The following is a 20,735-nucleotide window of genomic DNA, read 5'->3' as shown; positions in this document are numbered from 1 at the left end:
AGGATGAAATCAAGCAACTGTCTGGAAAATATAGAGAAGAAAATAACCTTTGTCTCTTAGAGAGGGTCAGATTCATTTTTTTTGTGCCTACCCAGGAAAATGTGGTTTCCACTTTAAGACTTCCACACATCGGTTGCTCCATTAAGGCTGATTATTTCAGAAATCTTGAAGCAACAACGTTTGTTGTTTCTGAACTATAATAAGTTGGGCTGACTCCTGTCAGGTAAGAAAGAGCTTGGCTGATTTTCTTCTATCTTGAATTTATTTCCTGCCAGCTTGGTGGAGCGCCTACATAATGAAGCCTTCATTCTGAACTGATTATCTATGTTGGGTGTGCTGTGAAAAAGAACATGAAACCAAGGAAATCAAAATTCAATGCAGGTGCTGCAGCAGCTTCTAGGAATGATCCCTGATCCCAAGTGTCTGCCATGGGATGAGAAATTGAATTAGGCAGTTTCCTGGAAGAGACAGGTGACTTGTTCCATTACACTAGTTGATAGTTTATTGTCCTGTTTGCCTGATGAACTATTCATGGTATCCTTCCTCCTTTAGGCTTTACTCAGTTAAAACCTTATTATGCATCATGTGATCAGCCTTCATGAAGATAACATGACTTGATTCCCTTTGTATGAGGGAAGATAATTCTTACTGAAATTGATTATATCAGTAACCAGGCTCTAAGTAGATGCTGAGTTTGGAATATTGATCACCTACTTCTAAGGGCTTATGTTAGCAAAGTGGTTTGTTTTTTTTTTTTTCCTCAATCATTTAATTATATATTCCTCACAATATTTGAAATTGCATTTGTCTGCAAAGAAAAGAGATGATGACCAAGTTTCTACTGTGTGACTTCTAGGACAGCTATTACCTGTTAAGTTAGGTAGAATTAGCTAGTTGAATTCAGTTTGGGATCTAAAAGGTTCAGAGAGATAAAGTGACATATCCAAGGTCACACAACTAGTATGCATCAGAACTTTGTGACACCAAGTCAATCATTCTGTCCACCATGTCCCCTTTTCTAAAGCAAATTATAGAAAGGCAATAGCTGATAGAGGGGGAAAAAAAGGATATTGACCAAGACAGGAAGGGAGCCCCTTCTATGAGGCTGATAGAACTTAAATTGTGGACAAGATGGACCCTCCTAAAAATACTGAAAATTTACTCGATGTCACACATCAGTCAATGAAGTAAAATAAAGTGTTAGTTGAATCTCAGGAGTGCTCAATCAGTGGTGTTTTTTGTTATGGAGAATTCAAAGAAGTAGCAGGCAAGGTCTCTAACATATATAATCAGCACAGGAGGGAAGAAAAGAAAAACCAAAATTTCTTTAGTGGCTTTTCCTTCCATAAGGAGTATGCTTGTGTCTGGGCAAAAATGGGCTTGTCTTGTTTAGGAGTTTTCTCACCCTAGGCAACATGTTCTTTGGAGCTCAAAGTAATCCAACAGAAGCTTGTGTCCTTGGATTTAAATTTGTTATTTGAACTCAAAGTTTTAATCTGACTTAAGATCAGAAAGTCTGCTTTATTCCACATTTAATTTTTTGCTCATTTTACTGTCAGAATTTATTTAGATTTCACCCTTTCTGTAATCTCTCAAGAGCTCTCAAGGTTTAAACCTCTCCCAATTTTCAACCACAAAACACTTTTGCCTCTTCCATGCAAATGAATGGAGAGAGAAAAAATCAAGGAACTGCTAGATTTAGGAGATAAGGCCATTTTCATTATCGAGGCACTCTCATATGTGTATGGCAGACAAAACCTTTACACATATTGAAACCTTCCCTTTATCCTAAAAATTCCTGCCTTGTGTAATGGGGAGTCAAGACATAAAGTGAGCTAGAGAACTCTAAACTACTAGGATTTATGCTTTCTTTCAAGCAGCTTCTGGATTTCCACTTTTGCCCTGAAGTCATTTCTAAATGATAGAAAGAAAAGTTAAAAAAAAATTCTCCTGGACTAACTCTTTTGAAAGATCAATAGAGCATAAACATTTTAATACTTATAAGATCAGTTTCTCATTTATATAGACACTAAACTTCAGCCTTGAAATGGATTTGGGAGATTATCTAATCTGACTCACAACTGAACAATCTCCCTACAATTTACCAAGTAAATGGTCATCCTGTCTTTGCTTGAAGACTGCAAGTAAGAGGATATGAAATACCTTTGAAGACCACCTATTCTATTTTTCATTCATCTGAAAATCTCTCTTGAATGTAGAACAATACCCCACACAGAATAGGTGTACCATACAATGGTTATTGAATTGAATTGTCCAACTGAATTTAATACATTCTATAACTCTCCCATTGAACACTGAATAATATTAAATATAAATTATCACTGGGCTTATATGTAAATATAATAAGATATAATGTAATAAGAATGTGATAATGTAATGTAATAAAAATATGAAGATATTTCAAAAAGAAAGGAATAGGGAAATGATAAAATGTGAATTGATATTTAATTTAAAATGGAATGTTATAGAATGGCACACTGTATGAATATGGTGCCATCCAGAAGAAAGTGCCATAGAGAAATAAATATTCCAGTCTATTTGGCAGATCTATTCTCTATAATGGAGAAGGGTGACTCACCAAACTCACTTAGGTCAATGGAAATATCCCTGGAGACCATCCAAATTATTTTCATCTGAGTCTCTGTTCACCAAACAAGTTTATGGTCTTAACTAGATTTTTCAAGTAGGTTTCCATTTCGTAAAGAGAATATGCTAGCTGGCCAACATGAAAATCCAGTTCATACAGATCTGTTTCTTTTGTATACTATTACTCTGGCTTTCATTGAGGTCTTATTTATGATAAACAGAGAAATTAGCTCCTACTGTGAGTAGGTTTGTCTACCTATGAAGGCTGACCATACATAACAAGTTTCCTTCCTTGCTGGTTTCTAAGACTCCGAGTTTTTAAGACTCATATTTCAAGAAGATCCTCTTATAGTAAATGACCAAACTAGAATCCCAGGAGATTATCAATGTTGGTAAATGAAGAATTAGAATTAGAATAAAATATTAAAATAAAATTAGAATTCATAGGGCTTCAAAAAAATGCATTAGAAATTCATATAACTACAAAGAATTCAAGTCCATATTATCACAAGGATATTTATCACAGATTTAAAATTGAAAAGGGTTTTAGAGGCCATCTAACCTAACCCTCTCATTTCACAGATAAGGAAACTGAGAAGCAAGGACATTAAATTAATTTGTCAGAGACATAAAAGTAGGAAGTGTAAGGGCAGCTGGGTGGCACAATGAGTAGAGTGCTGAGCTTGAAATCAGAAAACCTCATCTCCCTGAGTTTACATCTGGCTTCAGACATTTGCTGGCTGTGTGACACTGGTGAACTTACTTATTCCTGTTTGCCTCAGTTTCCTCATCTGTAAAATGATTTGGAGAAGAAAATGACAAACCACTCCAGTAATCTTGCCAAGAAAACCCCAAATGAGAACAGGAAGAGTTGGACATTACTGAAATGACTGGACAACAATAACATAAAAGTAGTACAACAATAATTGGAAAAGTAAAGCATGAACTTGGATCTTAGGGATCTAAAATTCAACATTTTTTCCCCTGGACTAGGATGTTTTTCCTCTGTCTTGTCCAATAAAAATATTAATAATTATTAAAAGAATTATAGACATCTGGCACTTAAAGTTTTTTGCATAGATTATGTAGGTACTTAAAGATTGTTAAATGAATGAATAAAAGCTCTTTAAAAGTAAAGAATAAACTAAGTTTTAACAAACAGGGATGCTGTTGGTTGCTTTATATTTACAGGGTATTTGAATAGACCCTCTTATTTTATCCTTACAGCTCTGTAAAATAGATTGAGTATTATTAACTTCTTGTAGATTTCTCAAAGTCATGTACCTTATAATTGGAACTCAAATCTCAGTCATCCCACTCTTTAAAGGACCTTCCATCCTGCCATGCAGTCTCTATAATAGGGAATGTACTGGAAATACAGCTAATATTTTTCTTTTCCTTAGGGTAAAAAGTCTCTCTTCTCTTTCATATAATCTTCCTAAAGTAGCAATATCACAAAGTGGATGGTGGGGGACCTATGGTTTTTCCAGGGAGGCATTAGTAGTACTTATATCTATTCTTCATCCACTCTTCTTCACTCATCCCTGATCTCCAGCCTGGGTACCATAATTAAATTGAGGAATGGGGTTAGAAGCTTTGGCTTTCACTCTAACTTCTGTCGCTCTCTAAATCTGAAAAAAATCACATAATCTCTCTGAATATTTTATTCATCTATAAGGTGAATATTTCACTGGGATTTCATGGGGTTGATGGAAAGAAGAAAGGAGCTAATGTTTATAATCTATTTTTCGCCAACTTACATATGAAATATAACTTAATATGATTATTCTCATAGAATTCATTAAGATTGAATCCTAGCATCCTTTGAGGACTTTGCTATTTATAGAACCTTGTCAGAGCTCAGTTAGAGAGTAAAAGGAAAAGAAGAGGCAAGGGATAAATTCTGGGAGCAATGGAGAATTCTTATCCCTTTGTCCTTCAAACAAGAAAAGATGCATACACATGTGAATATTATATGTAAAAACATATAGAACATGCATATATATCATGCCACTGGACTTGGAATACACCCAACTTTCCCCAGCTGCAGTAATTAAGCACAAGTCTCCAAGCAGTCACTTATGGTGGCCATGAAATATGATCAGAGAGGAGTCAAATTCCTTACCTGTTAGATGTTGAAATTGAAATCTTCAAGAAACAAATGGATTTTATCCCCTCATTGCCCATTCAAAAAACAGATCATTTCAAAGCAGCACACTTTTACATTGTCTGTGTAGGTTCATAAACCAATGTCAAACCTAAGTTAAACTGGTGTCTTTCAGGGCTCTGTATATCCCATGGAAAAAACAATAAAATTCAATTTAACTGCTGGTGACATTTCTTAAATGTTTCAGCATTTTCTAGTAAAACAGACAAAGTTGCACACTAAAAACACTTGGTTTCTTGAATTAATTAGAAAGACATTGAAAAGAATAAACCTAATTTGAAGGATGTAATGAGTTCTCATAACTAGAGACAGAATTAAAGAATTTCAAAATTGGAAGGAATCTAATTCAACTTTTGATTTTACCTATATAGAAAAATTTTGGTGAGAAACTCCTACCAATACAAGTCCTCACTTTCACTGTAATTTACAAACATAGAGAATGGCCTAAGCACTTCAGTCCCTTAAATTCTTTAGGAGTTTTATCCAAGGTTACCCGACAGATAGGTGTTAAAGGCAGGACTTGAACCCATTTTTTCTCATTGAGGCAAGCCCTCTATCCATGATGCAACTCTGACTATCCAACTGATGTGTAAACAAAAATCCTCTTGACAATAGTCAAACAAGTGTACCTTCCAACCTTCAACTAAAACCTCAACTGAAAAAAAAAAACCATTATCCCCAATACCAGCCCCTGCAGGAAGCCCATTCCAGTTTTGACTAGCTCTAATAGTTAAGAGTTTTTACTTTATATTAATTCTAATTATGACTTCTACTTGTTACTTCTAGCTCTTCTTTCTGGGATCAGCTAGAAGAAATCTCATCTTTTCCCTCCAAGACTTTATGGAAAATACTCAAAGCCAGCAATCACACACCCATCTCCAGTCCTCTGTTTTCCACATTAAATTTAACCTATTTCCTCAAAATTATCTTATATGAAGAGCACCTAACTCTACTAACTACCTTTTCTGGACATTTGTTTTTCAATGTCTTTTCTGATGATGGTCTCAAGAATTGAGCATGGTATGTACTCCATTTATGATTGAGGACTTACTTTGTTTTGACTTTTCTGGTCCTAAATACTTTTTTGTGAGAGACCAGACCTATTATTTCATTGATAAAAAGATCTTCCAATGAGGTATCACCCTTTGCCAAAGCTTATCAGTGTCTGATCTATAGCCCCTACTCTCAGATAGTTGCCAGGGGCACTGGACGTTTACGTCCTAGACAATATGTCTTTTTTCATTTAACCATTCTCTTTCATGGCTGCAAAATCACACCATTGCCTCATACTGGTTTCACAGTTCACTGTTAACCTTATCAGTTTATTTCTATAACAAAGAAAGAGACAGAGAGACAAAGACAGAGAAACACAAAAAGACAGAGACAAAGAGAAACAGAGAAGTAGTTAAATTCAAATCTACTTAACAAGTATATATTGTACACGCAATTCCTTACTAAACAGAGTTGGGAAGAGAACTATAAAAGGAATAGTAGATATAGTCCCCTGTTCTTAGTAACAAAAGACAACTTAGGATTAGCACCAAAGAAATGGTAAGGAAAGAAAGATAGAAAGAAGAGCTTGATGTGGACTACAAGAATCCAGGACAGCTCCCTGAAGGAATGGGACTTGAATTAGACCTTGAAAGAAAAGCAGGATTATGTTTTAGATTTGCCTGGCTAGAGTCCCAAAGGAGTCTTGTAAAGCTGTGGCCAAATTGCTGTTAATCCTCACAGTGTACAGGATGAGCTCTTAGCTCCCCTTTGCTCGTGTGCAGTGCTATCTTTTAGATACCCAAAAATATGAGAATAAGGGTCATCCTATTACCAGTCACAAGGATATAGTTGGTATTTTGGCTCTCCCATTAATCAATCAATCAGGAAAGATTTAAGCTCTGCAGGTGCTCTACTGGGAACTGACAATACAACCATCAAATAAACTAAACCCTATCTTTAAGGGATGTCTTAAGGAGACTGCACAAATTGATTTGGAGGGTGGGTACTTACAAATGGAAGAATTGGGAAAAGGGTCTTGAAAATGGTACCACTTGAACTGAAGTTTAAAGGGAATTAGGGTTAATGAGAATTAAAAGTAAGAAAATAAGTTACTCCAGCCATGAAGGCTAGTCTATGAAAAGGCAAAGTCTCAGAAGAAAGAATCAGTTTATTTGGAATGGAGTCTATGTAAGAGGGAAGAAATACATTAAAAGCCTAGAAGGATAGGCCAGAGCCCCCCTGTAAAGGGTTTTAAATGCTAAGGCAAGTTTTTTGGTTTTATTCTAGAGTCTAAAAAGCCACTAAAGTTTCTTGAGCAGGGAAGTCTACATTCAGAACTCTGCTTTAGGAATGTCAATTTGTCAGCCCTATATAAGATACCTAGAAAATGGAAAGAGACTCCATGTGAAGACTCATTAAATAGCTATTATAGTCCAAGTGAATGGTGATGAGGGCAGGCACCAGAGAACTCTTGAGGAAAATAGTTACAATAAATTCTTAAAACTGAATCACAGAAAATCTTGGAAAGTGGGAAGTAAAGGATGGGGGTAAGAAAGAAGGATTTGTAGGCACAAAAGATTCCCATCTCTCCTCAACTCCTAGGGAACATTTTTCTCTGAAAGTTCTCTTTTCTCTAGAAAGAAACAAATTGGTCAGAATAGGTATTACAGTTTTGTTTTCCCTTAGTTATCATCTCCTAAGAAATGACAGCTCCCTCTCACAACCAGGAATTTTAACCAGTTAATCACTAACATATATCATAAAAACATACAATCTCATGTTTTACCATCAGTGAGCATTTCATATATGCAACTGAAACTTCAATTTCCTCCCTCTACCCCTTCTTTTCCAGTTCTTGGCCTTCACCCAAAGAAGATGGATAAAGGGACCTTATATTTACCCCCACAGTCTAATTTCTCAGACACCACTATACTTTCCTCCCACTGAAATGGCCATGGATGCTCAGGCAGCATTCTGTTTCAGGGGTCAAAGTTAGTGGCATGCTGTGGTTGAAGCACCTGTGACCCAGGGAGTGCTCCATCAGGACAGAAGCTTAAAGATGTCATCTCTAAGGTAACCCAATTAGTGAGGGAGACATACCAAAAAATCCTGATATTTTCCATGGCTTGTTTAAAGGAAAACCTAGGACATAATAAAAGGTTACTCAGGGATACCCCCATATTTAACAGGAACCCATATTTTAAATAGGATGGATACTAAATCCATCCAATTCTTGGAATGTTACTACTCTCTTAGGAGCCCAAGAGAAGTTTCTGATGTTTGCCCATAAATCTCTCAGGCCTAAAATATCCAAAATTAGTTTCTGCTCCATGGGAACATAAAAATGATATGGCTTTCTTCTTTGACATGTCAGTTAATAAAAAATAGGAAGCTAAGCATGAATATTGCCTGCTATATTTCCAAAGAGACCTCTCATTAGAAATGGGAAGCATTTTAATTACCTGTTTGAGTTTTTGTTTTATGTGTGCATGTTGTAAGTTTTTTTTTAAGTTATTGTGAACACTCAGGAAATTATATCATTAATCATGCCCTTCTGGACACTACATAGACTGACCCTAAGTAACACTACAATTTTTAGAGTCTTTTTATTTTTAAGGTTTGTAGAGAAATTTGAAAATGATTTCTATTATTTTTACTGGATTAAACTATCAATTTTTGAGTCATAGAGAAGAATGACAGCATGGAAAGTGCAATTTGCTGATTTTACAGCTGAGGAACTAGAATGTGAAGAAGTCAAATCATTAACACAAAGGCACATAGTAAGAAGCAGAGTACAGATTTGAACTAGGTCCTCTGACTACAATTCACTACTCTTTCCACTGTAACAATCACTTTGCTTATATTGAGCTTAGGTATCTCATTTATGAAATATGGTTGAATGTGATGCTCCCTCAGATCCTCCTCTAGCTCTGAAGTTCTATGATTCAATAATAAAGGAGGGTATCTTTCTGCAAGTATGTTCCTTCCACCAAGGCCCAAGGGGAGAGAGGACCTCTTACCAACCAATCTGAGGTAGTTTGAAGAAGATACTTTACTTAAGGCTATAAGTAAGTTCATAAATACTTTCCCCTACCTCAGTCCTTGAGTACTGCTAAAGTGAAAAAAGAGTCCTGAGAAAAAGAGAGGGAAATCAGGCTAACTGAATCTGAACCCTTCAGATTCTTCTTAGAGCTTTCTAGGAATCATAGAGGAAAAATCATTCCCATACCTCAGTGGTCTGCTATTCCCAAGAATTATTGTTCTTGTTTCAGAGTATCTGTTCTGTGTGGTCCTATATTCAATTAGTTCTCCATTCACAGATGTGTGGGCTAGACAATAGTACAGTTGTAGTCACAATTGGTTGATTAGCCAGACTCAAAAAGCAGCCAGTAATGGTTTGCTGTCAGCTTGTCTGGTCTCCAGAAGAGTACCCCAGGGATCTGTGCTTTGCCTTGTGCTATTTAACATTTTTAATAATTACTTGGATAAAAGCACAGACAGTATCATTATCAAATCTACAGATGACACAAAGTTGGGAGAGATAGCTAAGCATGCTGAATGACAGAGTTGGGATCCAAAAAGATCTTGGCAAGTTAGAACTTTGGGCTGAGACTATTAAAATGAAATCTAATAGGGATAAATATAAAATCTTCCACCTGGGTTCAAGAAATTGACTTCACACATACAAGATAGGGGATGCATAGTTAGAAATAAGAGAGGGGCTGGGGTGTATGAGACTGCAAGAACATCAGTTGTGATAAAGCAACCAGAAAAGTTAGTGATTTTTTGGGCTGGATTGAGATTCAAGGGAAAAGGAGATTAGCATCCTGCTTTATTCCTCCCTGTTCTGCTCTGGTATTGTCTTCAATTCTGGAACAAGATTTTAGAAAGAATACAAACAAGCTTCAGGGTATTCAAAGAAGGAGAAGCAGGATCCTGTCATATGATGATAGGTTGAAGAAAATAAGAAGTTTAACTTAGAGAAAAAAGAATGCAGTTTGGGTAGAGGACACGGAAATTGTCTTCAAATATTTGAAGACATTATATGAAAGAGAGATAAAAAGTCTTTCTAGTTAATAATAGAGAACAGAGAATCAGTAGCAAGGGATGACTGCTACAAAAAAAGGTAGATTTAATTAAGCTTGAGATCAGGATAAGCATCCAATTAGAGCTAGCCAACAGCAGAATGGACTGCCTTGGAAGATAGTGAGGTTTCCCCCACTGGAGGTCTTCAAGCAAAGTTAGATAACTACTTGTTAGACACCTAGGCTTCTTCTCTGGGAATGGCTGGAGTATACAACCTTTCTAACTTTAAGATTCCATATAAAGAAAACAAACAAGGTTGACACCCTATAATATATTAATGGATTGAGAACAATGTGACTTAAGGGCCTAACTTTCAACCAGAGCATTCTGGGAACCTAGTTTTGTTCTACATTACTCAACCATGGATCAAGGATTCTTTCCACTTGTTATATATGGGAGAAAAAACAAAGGTTAATCATTGAGACTGGTAGGTACAAATGCAGTTGACAGGTCTTCATTTTCTGACCATTTCCACAGGGAAAGCAGCCTTTGGAAATTCCAAACCCCAATAGTCAAATGTGATCTATAACCTAGACTGTTGGATAGTCTTGGGACTGGGCAGTGAAGTTCAAGGGAGCTAGTTTTTCCTTTTGTTTCCTTTAAGTGGTAGTCTAGCCAGTGTCCTGCAAACCTTGGTAGTAGCCTTGTCCGGAAAGGGCAAGGACACTACTCATTAGGCTCCAGCCACAGGCACCCAGAACACTTGTCGCCAGCATAATTGGTATTTCATTTTCCCAGGCCTTCATTCCAGTAAAAATTGTTTGGTTAGGTTTGGGATTTTTGCAAACCACAGTGACCCTCTGAGGACGGTCTAGATCCTCCTTCCTTTTAGTAAATTCAGTCAGATAGGGATCATAGAATTATAAATTTAAGGCTGAAAGATATCTGAGAGGATATCTTGTCCATCCTTATGCTTTGATAGATGAGGAAATTGAGACCAGAAATATTAAGACCAAAAGCCAAACATATTATCTTTGCAGCAGAGCCTGGGCTTTGAACTCAGATCATCTGATTCCAATATACTAATCAATAAATCATAGCTACAGAAGTGTAAGAGGTAGTACAAACCATCTAGTTCAATCCTTCATGTTATAAGGAGACTGAAATCCAGAGACATTATGTGTACCAACTCCTATAGGCTATAAGTGACAAAAATAAGTAAGGTTCTCTGACTGGAAACCCAATATCCTTTTCCCTAGACCAAAAGGATGGTTTTCAAGGTTCCTTCCAGCACTAAATTTTATGATCCCATTAACTTCATTTTGGTCAATTTTTAAGCATTTTTAGTATTTACTATGTGGTATACTGTGCAGAGCATTGGGAATTTAAATTTAAAAATGAAGCAATTCTGCCCCTGGGGAATTTCTGTCCTAACTCTGTTACTTGTCTGTCCTCATACCATATCAGGTAGGCCTCCATCATGCCATTGAAAGACAAGTAGAAGGAAGTCAGCCTTAAATTTGAAAAGGCATTCTCTTCAGCTAAATCCCAGAAACTCCTGGGCAAGCTTTTTTCGCTCTGTTTTCAAGTTTAGGAGTATTTGAATGAGAAATTTAATCCACATGTTTCTTTTTCATATATAGACTTAACACATCAAAATACTATCCCTTTGAAGTCCAAATGGCCTATTTATAAGCCTTTCCCCTAGAAATGGAAAGTCATATTTGGCCAAAAATTAATGAGCGTGAACCCTCCAAAGCTCAAATTCCTTTCAAGAGTCTTGACTGAGTTTGAATGAATTATATATCCCATCTCCAAAAGTATCCTACTTTTTCCAAAACATAAGAGACCCTTCCACACTGTCATCCATGTCTTGATTACATATAGTTGTATCTGAGCCAATGCTGGAGCAGCTATCTTGTTGGTGAATCAACACAATAGCACTGTTGTTAGAGAAGAAAAGAGAAGTAGAGAGCGTTGTCTACTTTGCCCAGAAACCTGTACAAGAGAGAAATGCAATTACTCACCAAGAGGGACAGTGAGTATTAATGGGAGAGCTAAGAAGTAAATCTGGACTCCTGATTCATGCTGGGAATGGAAGTAACATTCCCAGAAAATCTTGATGGAACAGTGTTTCTGTTCAACCAATTGGATTTGGAGTTCCCACAATTGCCTTCTCATATATATATCAGTTCCACCACTTCTTTGATGCTCAAATTGAATCATGGCACTCTGAATGTAGGCAAATTCATCAATATCCCCTTCAAGCTCTAAATCTATAGGCCCTATATTCCTCCTCTCAGAGTAGGATTTAACCCTCAACTAAGAACCATCAAAAATCAAGCTATCCAAAGAGAGTTATTCAACTGATGGACTGTTTTCAATACAGTTGGAGACCCCTCTCTGAACTGCCAATAGTGGGTCCAAGCTAGGAGATGATAGGAGTTACCACTAAGACAGGTGAGTTTAAGAATGGCAACAAATGACTAACATGTACCCATGGTTCTGGCTTCCTTCTAAAGTCAAATAGGAAGGATTTGGGGCTATTCTTTTAAACAGTTTACTCTAGGCCTCCTCTTCCTTCCAGTTTGCTTGGACTCACTACAGCTGCCTGAGAAATGATCAGTGTCACCTTCCCACTAGAGGTTTTCCTAAACATTTATTTAGTAAAATAAATGAAACCCACATCCTAGACAACTTGCCCAGCATAAATCATTATTTACTTTAAGTGGGCAGATAATAATAACTTACATTTATAGAGTCTTTCACAGTTTATGAACAACTTTGCACACAACCCAGTTAGGTATTGTTAGACTGTTATTCTCATCTGACAAATAGGGAAACTGAGGCTCAGAAAGGACAAGAGACATTTCCATCTTTATCTTGTAAATCTTTGAGATTTTTCTACTACCCCACATTAATGGCTAGTTATTTGCAAAGAAGGACTAAAGCCCAGAAAACTAATGTTTCCTATGGATTCAGCCAAGTTTTGCATCTCAGAGGAATTCTGTTAAACGCATTTCATCTTTAGTCAGGCAGCAAGCATTTATGAAGTGCTTACTATGTGCAAAGCACTATACTAAGCTGTAGAGACACACACCAAAAGCAAAACAAAACAAAACAGTCTTTGACCTTTGACCTCAAGAAGCTCACATTCTAATGGAGAAAAACAATGTGTGAAATCTAAATACACATAAAATATATACACAGTACATAGAAGGCAATCTCAGAAAAAAAAATTCTCTGCTGGGAAGATCAGACAAATCCTGATGCTACCCCAAAAGGTAAGACTTGAGGTAAGAATGAATGCTAAAAAAATAGTAGGAAGCTTGCTTGTACATACCCAAACCAGGTTGGGAATAAGGCAGGTTCATAGCTTATTTACTAGAATTCCTGGATTTCACAGAACAGTCCCAGATGCAGCAATAATTACCAGTCCCTTATTGCTCCAAATGAAAACTAGATTCCAACATTCCAATGGCCGTACTGAACATTAGCAAAATTCTGTTTCAGCCTTCAGGAAACAGCATATTGACTTTTACCTTTAGGTCCCTTGGCAAAAATCATAGTATGTGAGATTTCTCTAAACCGAAAACCAATGGTAGAAAATTCAAGCCCTCATTTATTTTTAAAATGGCCCACACAGCCATAACCTCCATGTGTTCTACAGAGCTAAAGCACATGTTGCTACTTCTGTTATCCAAAGGATAAAAATAGAGACAGGTGGGGATTACAACATTTGCCAAAGGCATTGGCAGAGCTGGTATTTGAATTTCGAGATAATTATTTCACCTCCCAGATGTATTATCTTCCAAAGGCTATGCCTTTTATTTTCAGATCAATAAAGCTTGGGGGCAAGAACTCAACATTTTGTAAAAAAACTAGAAAGCAATTTGACAATATCTCACACTATATACCAAAAGACAATCAAAAGGGGTAAACGATCTAGGCATACAGGGTGATATAAGTAAATTAGGGCACTATGGAAAATTTTACCTGTCATACATCAACAAAGAAGGGAAAAATTTATGATCAGACAAGAAATAGAGAGGATTATTGGAAATGAAATAAATATTTTTGATTATATGAAATTTAAAAGTTGTTGCATAAAGAAAACAAATGCAGCCAAAATTAAAAGCAGGAAATTGGGGGATTGGGCAAGAGAGGAATGGGGGTGGTGTTTTATAGCAAGTTTCTCAAATATATGGAAAATTGAGCCAAATTTATAAAAAATAAAAGCCATTCCCCAACTGATAAATGGTCAAAGCACATGAACAAATGAATAGAAACACTAATGCATTGTTGGTGAAATTTGAACTGATCCATTCTTTTTGGAGAACAGTTTGATATATGCCCAAAGGACTTTAACATTGCATATTCATTGACCCAGCAATACTACTATTAGGTTTGTATCCCAAAGAAGTCAAAAGAAAAAAAAAAGGAAAAGAATAAAGGACTTTTGTACAAAAATACTGATAGCAGTTCTTTTTTGTGGTGGAAAGAATTGAAAATTAAGGTGATGCCCATCAATTGATCAATGGCTTGAACAAGTTGTGTTATATGTTTGTGCTGAAATACTGTTATGCTTTAAGAAATGACAAGAAGGATGATTTCAGAAAAACCTGGAAAGACATAAACTGATGCAAATTGAAATGAATAGAAATTGTACAGAATAAAGGCAATATTGTAAAGATGATCAATTGTGAAAGACTTAGTTACTCTGATCAAGACAATAATCCAAGAGAGTTCCAAAGAGCCCCTGATGAAAAATGCTATCCACTTTCTAAGAGAACTGATGAACTCTAAAAACAGGTTGAAGCATACTCCTCTCTCACTTTATTTTTCTTATTTTTGTTTTTTGTATTGGTTTGGATTTTTTGGTAACATAACTAATATGAAAATATGTTTTCTATGACTTCACATGTATAATTGATATTCCTTGTCTTCTCAGTAATGGAAGAGGGATGGAAGAAAAGGAGAGAATCTGGAACTCAAAAAATTTTTAAATGATTGTTAAAAATGAAATTCTTTCCACAAGGACACTAAGAGGTTAAGTGAATTTATTGTTGACTAATATATATATATAGCTAATATATATACAAGATGGGAATTAAACTCAGTTCTCCCTGATTCCAGTACACAATGGCCCATAATTTACTTACTAACCCCCTATAGAATGCTGTCATACAATGAAACCTTATGGTACATTAGTAGAAACATAGTTTCCAGAATAAGTGAGACAAACAGAAGTATTCCTGAGAGACAACTAGGTGGATAAGGCATAGAACATTGGACTTGGGGTCAAGAAAACCTGAGTTTGAATCTAGATTCAAATACTGTGTGAACCTGGGCAAGTTATTTAATCTCCATACATCTCAATTTCCCCATCTCAGAAGTGGAGATGATAGTATATCCCCTACCTCAGATTGTTGCTATGAGAATCTACTTAAATATTTAGCAAAACTTAAAGTCTTATATAAATGCTAACTTGAAATATTGCTATTTCTACTTTGAGGAAACTGAGGCCAATAATATTAAATGACTTGCCAGGCTAGTATAACTGTTGTGGATTGCTACTATAGGAAATTAAGTATTCATGAGCAGTAGGAAAAGCAGACATCTCCCTGGACCACCTCTCTTTTGTTTGGAGGGCTGAAGGGTAGAGAATGGCCAATGCCTTGCTTTACTGAAGGCAAAAATTGGACTCACTCTATTCAAGATCTGCAACCCTGCCTGTTTGCAACTCCACCCTGAAATCTCTCTATCTTAGCCCCATGTTTTCCTGCCTCCCTTTGTGTGTTGCTTCCCCTGCCATACATACACCTTAATATTGTAAGATCCTTGATAGCAAGGACCATTTTTCTTTTTATTAATTGTATCCTTAAGGAGCAGTTAGATGGCAGAGTAAATAGAGCATTAGCCCTGAAATCAGGAGGACCTGAGTTCAAATTTCACCTCAGATATTTAACACTTACTAGCTGTGTAACCCCTAGACAAATCACTTAACCCTAATTGCTAAACACACACACACACACACACACACACACACACTAAAAAAAATTTGTCTTCCCAGTTTTAGCACAGCATCTAATACACAGTAGGTACTTGTTGAATGTTTATTAGATTGGATTAATTTGGATTGGTGTCAGACAAACTGGTTTCTAGCTTGAACCTACTGCTTAATTACCTGTGTGATTTGGAGAGTTAGGATAGTACAGTAGGTATATATACTAGATGTGAAAACAGTTTCAAATCAGAGGAAATGAAGTCCTTGTCACTTGCTACCCATGTGAGCTAGAACAAAGCATTTTAATATATTTTGCCCTCAATTTTCTCACACATAAAATGAAAATATTGGACCATCAGCTCTAAATCTATTTTATTAATTTTGGGGGAGATTTGAAGAGCTTAAAGGAATTCAGATCCACAATTCTTTAACCTCTCTTAGTCACATGTGTAACATGGGGATAATAATACCACCTTCCTGGGTAGTGCACTGGAAGAAACACTGGACCTAGTATCAGACAGTTCTATATTCAAAATCCAACCTTAGATATTTACTATTTGTGTGATCACTTAGCATGTTTGCCTCAGTTTCCTCAGTTGTAAAATGAGGATAAAACACCAAATTCTTCTTAGAGTTGTTGTAAAGAATAATTCAGATAATATTTATAAAGTGCTTTGAATATTACCTGGCATATAGAAAGAATGTGATCAATTCTTATTTTCTTTTTTCCTTTCTTCTGTATGTTACAGAGTTGTTTATCAGGATCAAAAGAGATATTATGCATAAAGCATTTTGCAAACCTTAAGAAATGCTAGCTATGATGGTGATATAAGGAATTCCTAATTTGGCAACTCCCTTTGCCAACTTGTATGTAGCTTATATCTCCCTTGAAGGTGATTTATAATTGTGTCATATGTAATATATATACTACATATGATATATAATATGTGCACATTATATATAGAAACTATTTTCCTAAATAATCTCTAAAAAGAACTAGTTTTAAAAAGAATATCAAGTTGTATACATATATTGTATTTAACATATACTTTAACATATTTAACATGTATTGGACTACCTGCCATCTAGGGGAGGGGGGAGAAGGAAGGAGGGGAAAAGTTGGAACAGAAGGTTTTGCAAGGGTCATTGTTGAAAAATTACCCATGTATACGTTTTGTAACTAAAAAGCTATAATAAAAAAAGAAAAGTAAAGTATACTAAAAGATCCTAGATTCAGAGCTGGAGAGAGCTACAGAAAAAAAATATAAAGTGTTGTTTATCTGAACTTGGAGATGTATACTTTTGCACAAGATCATGCAATGTACAGATGAGGTGATGGAAATCTTTGAATCTAAAAGAGTGTTCTTTGTAAAATTGAGACCTTTGTAATGTACATTTGATAAAGAGAATTTCTATACCCATAAATATAAATGAAGTTCTTGACTGGCAATGTCTCCGGTGAAATATTTGCCAGTCATCTGTATCTGTAAAAAAATAAGAAAAATGATAAACATCTTTATGTGAGAACTTAGGAGCATAAGCTCTCCCCAGGACAAGTTACCACTGCATAATATCAAGAACTGGCACTTTATTTCAACTGAAGAAATAATTGCTCTTAATAAGCCAGTTATTGTGGAAGAATCACACTTGGGAAAGCCAAATTATTATCTTCTGAGGTGAGGGGCATACAAGTGTGATTTGTTTGGTATTGAAGAAGCCACAAGGAATGCAAATAATCATATTTTCCATGAAATATTACAACTCAGATGGAAGAATTTAGAAGCCATGAACTTAGTCCATCAAAGTGCTTATGATGTCTGACATATTAAAAAAAAAAAGTATGATGGATTCATTTTGCTTAGGTTTTTTTCCCCTTCTTTTGGAGTACGGGTCCATATGTAAACCTAAAATGGAGATTTGACAGTTATCTGGTTAATTTAATCCATGGAGACAGATAGATCAAAACTAATTCAAGTCAAAAAGTCTACTTCATCATCTGAAAATTCATTGGTTCATCCAAGTAATATAAATTCACCAGAGAGACATTAAGTCTCCACTTTCCTCTGTGATGCTCTGGCACCACACTTGGGTTCCAGTCTGGGCTTGGACAAAATATTTCCACCCCATACCTAAAAGACAGTCTATTCCAGTCTTGTAAACAAAATTCTCACCTCTAAAAAGATAAAATAAAAATCCTCACAAACCTGGAAAAAAATTCTTTCCAGCTTGTTCTTCCTTCTTAAGTAACCTGGATGGTAAAATAACAATGGAGAGTAAATAATATATTCCTTTTAATTTGCCCAGTCCAAATATTTATTCAGAGTAAGCAAGTGACTGATTACTAAGTTGATCTATAAAGTTGACTTCATGGGTCTTTGATGTATTGTGTTCAAAAAATTTGAGTTGCCTATAAGTATGATCTTTATAGTATTTGGGGTAAAGAAGGATACTTATTTCCTTCATACTGTGTATTATTTGAAGTTAACAGATTATTTATCAACATGACCAGATACTTCAGTAGCAGTGCAGAGGAAGAGGGAGTGGTACAGGATGGGGGTTGCAGGGTACAGAAAGATGCAATTCACAAAATGAGCCATTGAGCTCATTTAAACAGCTTAGATGGAGAGAGGTATAAGTTGCTCTGAATTAAGCCAGTCTGTTTTGTGTGGGCCTTAGATGCATATTGAAAATACCAAAGAAAAGAAATAAATGTTAATGAAATAATTTGATTTCAGCAAAATCTATCTATATCCAGCCCTGAATTTAAAAAAGCACTTAGGAGCAGCTAGAAGGCATAGTAGATAGTGTATAGGGCCTGAAGTCTCTGAGACCTGAGTTCAAATCACACCTTAGATGTTTACTAACTGTGTGATCTTAAGCCAATTACTTAACCCCATTGTCTACACACACACACACACACACACACACACACACACACAAGAAAAAGAAAACAATGGATTCTACCAAATGTGAAAGCAAAGACATTCCACCCTTCCCTTTTCCTAAAGGACTTTTGCTTCTATTATCCTCCAAACCTAAAATCCCTCCTTCCCTCTCTTTCTCTCTACTTCTTAAATTCTTGTTCTTTTTGATAAGCTAACTCAAATGCACTCTCTCCATGAGATGTATAGAATAATGTGAAGAACCCAGGGTTTGGCATCAGAAGCCTTGATTTCAATTCCCAGCTTCTCCATTGACTACTTGTGTGATCTGAGGGCAATGGCTTTCCCACTTGACCTTTTGTGTTCACATATGTGCAAAAGAGAATTAAACTAAATCACCTCTAAGATCCCTTCCTATTCTAAAATCCTAAACTTCCTAATTCCCTTCAAGAAACACATACCATTTATTTTTGTAATTGAATTGAATTGAATTCACTTAATATGTATAAATACGTATTAAAATTGTTGTTGTTGTTGTTCCTCTTTCATTCTGGAAGAGGACCAATAACATAGGAAGGGTATTGTCTTGAGTTGCAGGTGAATTGGATTTAAGTGAGGGAGGGCTTTGTGTGCAAAGTCATCAGCTTTACTTTCTCTAATGGAGCCATCTAGTTCCTATTGTCCTGCTTCTGAGTGCTGTGATGCTTCTGCAGCACATGGGGATGCATGATCATGCAACAAAGATCAAGGGAACTTGCTTTGCAATAATTAAAGATGGAAAGAGGTTGACAAAAGTTTTGGGAGGAAACATGAAATGTTCAGACTTCTCAGATGAAATCTATTGCTGAGTAAAAGACCTAAATTCGATGAAATTTAATTCTCCCATTACTTACTTTGTAGCAATCACTTCTTTTTAAAAATCAGTTGTTTTTTTCAAAATATATGCAAAGATAGTTTTCAACATTCACCCCTGAAAAACCTTGTGTTCCAAGTTTTTCTCCTTCCCTCCCCATCACTGCCCTCTGCTAGATAGCAAGTAATTCAATATAGGCTAAACATGTGCAATTCTTTTAAACATATTTCTACATTTATCATGCTACACAAGAAAAATCAGATCAAAAAGGAAAAAAATAGAAAGAAAAAAAAACAAGCAAGCAAACAACAACAACAAATGTAAAAACACTATATTGTGATCCACATTCAGGCCCCATGGTCCTCTTTCTGGATACAGATGACTTTCTCCATCACAAGTCTATGGGGATTGTCCTGAATCATCTCATTGTGGAAAAAAGCCAAGTCTACCACAATTGATCATCACATAATCTTGTTCTTGCTATGTACAATGCTCTCTTGGTTCTATCCACTTCACTTAGCATTAGTTCATGTAAGTCTCTCTAGGCCTTTCTGAAATCAGCCTGTGGAACATTTCTTATAGAACAATAATATACCATTATATTCATATACTTATTCAACCATTCTCCAATGTATGAACATCCAGTCAGTTTCCAGTTCCTTGCCACTATAAAACTTGCCACTACAAACATATTTGCACATGTGGGTCCTTTTCCCTTTTTAATGATCTCTTTGGGATATAGACCCAGGAGAGACACCATTGGGTATACATATTTTGATAACCCTTTTGGCATAGTTTCAAATTACTCTCCAGATTTGTTGGATCAGTTGAGAATTCCATCAAAAATATATTAGTGTTCCAGTTTTTCCACATCTCCTCCAACATTTATCATTATCTTTTCCTGTCATCTTAAACAATCCGAAAGGTATGAAATGATACCTCAGAGTTATCTTAATTTGCATTTTTAATCAATAGTGATTTAGAGCATCTTTTCATATGCTTCCTTGGCTGCATTGATTTTGTTTATACAAAAACTTTTAAATTTAACATAATAAAAATTATCCATTTTGCATTTCATTATGTTCTCTAGTTCTTCTTTGGCCATAAATCTCTTCCTTCTCCACAGATCTGAGAGGTAGACTATCCCTTGTTCTCCTAATGTGCTTTCTTATAGTATTAACCTTTTTGTCTAAATCATGA

At 35.8% G+C, this 20,735-nt stretch overlaps 1 long non-coding RNA gene across 1 annotated transcript; it reads left to right on the top strand.

Annotated features, from left to right (window-relative positions):
- Positions 1–306: 306 nt before the first annotated feature.
- LOC127549645 (uncharacterized) lies at positions 307–5,700 on the top strand. Its single transcript, XR_007950688.1, has 2 exons — positions 307–471; positions 5,561–5,700. It is a non-coding gene; the product is annotated as an uncharacterized LOC127549645 (long non-coding RNA).
- Positions 5,701–20,735: the final 15,035 nt, after the last annotated feature.

This window comes from Antechinus flavipes, chromosome 1 (genome assembly GCF_016432865.1).
Source record: "Antechinus flavipes isolate AdamAnt ecotype Samford, QLD, Australia chromosome 1, AdamAnt_v2, whole genome shotgun sequence".
Lineage (NCBI taxonomy): Eukaryota > Metazoa > Chordata > Mammalia > Dasyuromorphia > Dasyuridae > Antechinus > Antechinus flavipes.
Note: the sequence above shows the minus strand (reverse complement) of the source record. Positions and strands in the feature narration are given on the sequence as shown.